The sequence below is a fragment of the Octopus bimaculoides genome, chromosome 17 (assembly GCF_001194135.2).
Source record: "Octopus bimaculoides isolate UCB-OBI-ISO-001 chromosome 17, ASM119413v2, whole genome shotgun sequence".
Classification (NCBI taxonomy): domain Eukaryota; kingdom Metazoa; phylum Mollusca; class Cephalopoda; order Octopoda; family Octopodidae; genus Octopus; species Octopus bimaculoides.
The window spans coordinates 50,334,777-50,338,051 of record NC_068997.1 but is presented as its reverse complement, the minus strand read 5'-3'; positions in this window follow the sequence as shown (position 1 = coordinate 50,338,051).

Here is a 3,275-nt window from a genome sequence, read left to right as displayed (position 1 = left end):
TATATATATATATATATGTGCACACATACACACACAAATAAATATTGTGTATGCATATATGTAATTTATACATACAAATGATATATAAATTGCATATATGTAGATATATACAAATGGTATATATATTCTTTTATTTGTTTCAGTCATTTCACTGCGGCCATGCTGGAGCACCGCCTTTAGTCGAACAATTCAACCCCAGGACTTATTCTTTGTAAGCCTAGTACTTATTCTATCGGTCTCTTTTACCAAACTGCTAAGTTACGGGGACCTAAACACAAACTGCATATATGTAAATATATACAAATGGTGTATATATATATATATATATGTATTCCCGAGCGTCATACTAATACATCCTTTTGTTTACACCACCTGTCCTCGTCTGTTGTTGTTTTTTTCGTACATTCTCCCATATATATATATATATATATATATATATATATATATACATATACATACATGCACACACACACACATATATGATGATACATATTACACAAATACACATACACACACGCACCTATTTCAATATTATGCACAGAATTTGCAAATATCAGTTAATAATAATAATAATCCAAGCTGAAGTTAGATTGACAAGGAATATCTGCTGTTGTGTTTGAAAAACAGCTGGCAATAATCAGCTACAGTGCTGTTGATACCACTAAAATTATTGTGAAGCTTAAAACGCAAACTACACCTAGAAATGCATCAGTTAACAATGAAACGTATTTCAGAAGAGAAGAAAAGTTTTGTCCTGTTTTTTTTTTCTTTCTTTTGCTTAAAAATTTTACTCTTTTTTTTGCTTTTCTTTTCTTTGAGGAAGTTCCTTGTAAGGCACTATTAGCAACTGAAAATTGTTTTTTTTTTTTAATTTTTTAAATTTTAGCTAACATGAAGTTTTAATAAGCGAGCACTACTTGATTTGAATTCTGACATAATAATAATAATAATAATAATGGTTTCAAATTTTAGCACAAGGCCAGAATTTTTGTGGGTGGGGGATCAGTCAATTACATCAACACCAGTACTTGACTGGTATGCGACAGAACTTGAAATCAAAACGCAAGGGGCTAGAAGAAATGTAGATAAGCATTTTGTTCTACACACTAACAATTCTGCTACCATGGTGACTTAATAATAATCCTTTCTACAACAGGCACAAGGCCTGGAATTCTGGGGAAGAGGGTTAGTCAATTACATTGACTCCCAGCGCGTGACTGGTACTTATTTTATCGACGTCTGAGAAGATGAAAGGCGAAGTCGACCTCGGTAAGAATCTGAACTCAGAACATAAAGAACTGAGAGAAATGTCACTAAACATTTCATCCAACATGATAACAATCCTGCCAGCTCACTGCCTTAATAATAATAATAATAATAATAATAATAATAATAATAATAATAATAATAATAATAATCCTTTCTACTATAGGCACATGGCCTGGATTTTGTGAGGAGGGGGACAATCGATCACATTGACTCCAGTACTCAACTGGTACTTAATTTATCGACCCTGAAAGGATGAAAAGCAAAGTCGACCTTGGTGGAATTTGAACTCAGAACATAGCAGCAACCGAGACACTGCTAAGCATTTCGCCCAACGTGTTAACGATTCTGCCAGCTCACTGCCTTAATAATAATAATAATAATAATAATCCTTTCTACTATAGGCACACATCCTGGATTTTGTGGAGAGGGGGAAATTGATCATTCAACTGGTACTTAATTTATTGACCCCAAAAGGATGAAAGGCAAAGCTGACCTCAGCGGAATTTGAACTCAGAATGTAGTGATGGGCGAAATACCATTAAGCATTTCGCCTGGCATGCTAATGATTCTGCCAGCTCACCACCTTAATAATAATAATAATAATTTGGAAATCTATCAACAACTAAGAAACTGTTAAGGTATATGAATTGTTTGTTTGGAGTTGAAAGTGAAAACTCCTTTACTACTCTGATGCTCCTGGTTCTATTGTGATCCTCCTTTAAGAATTACTCGGAGGAATGCAATGGAAGGAGGGGAAAAAAATTCAGAGGATGTGACAGTGCGAAGATCCAGCCTTTTGCATCAATGAATAAACTCAACTTTAATTTTACTTTTTGTTTGTACATCCAAACATTTGTGTGCATATGTATATATATATATATATATATATATATATAACACACACACACACAAACAAACATACACTTGTGTATGTGTATATATACATACATATACACATACACAATATATATATATACACACACGTATAAATATATACTCATACACACACACACACATACAAACTCGTATTCACATATACATACATACACACACACCCGTATACATAAACTCATATACATATATATACACACACACACATGTATACATAAACTCATATACATATGTTTACTCACACACATGTATATATATATATACACATGCATACATATATATATATACTCATATACACACACACATACACACGTATAAACTTGTATGCACATACACACGCACGTATACATAAACTCATATACGTATGTATACTCACACACATGTATATATACTCATATATATACACACACACATATACATATACACACGAATGCTTGACTATTTCTTGTGAATACATAGGACCTGCACTATCCCTAAGGGCACTATGGCTAAGACAAAATGGGAGGTGTGGTATTTTAGCGGAACAGTTAGGGTAAAATTTGAATGAGGTTATAGTAACAGAGAAAAAAAAAAATTACATTACCTTGATAGAAAATTTTTGATCAAAATAACAACACACACACAAGATGGTTGAAATTAATTAATTAATTAATCAAAACATCTGAGATAATCATTGAGAAGATTGGATTAACATGTTGAATTAACAATTTACAGATTTTGCAGGATAAACAACTTTTATTCACCTCCTTGACTTGTGAATAGCTTTGAAACAAACTAATTAATCGTAGAACTCCACAGAAGGAAAGAAAGAAATATTGCCCAGAAAGTTAAAATATAAGTGTTAAAAAAGAATGTTTCAAATAAAAAAACAAAAAGAAAACTCAGGAAGATTCATTAAATATCATCACCATTATCATTATTAAAAGAGATCATTATTATTATTATTATTATTATTATTATTATTATTATTGCTGTGTTTCTTATTTTAAAAAAATATTGTCACAATGTTGTTGCATGAAAAAAAGAATGAAGTGAATAAGCTACTGTGTTGTACAGAAACACCAGCCGTCCTCAGTTGGTTCCTGTCCTGACACAGAAAGTGAGACTACTGGAAA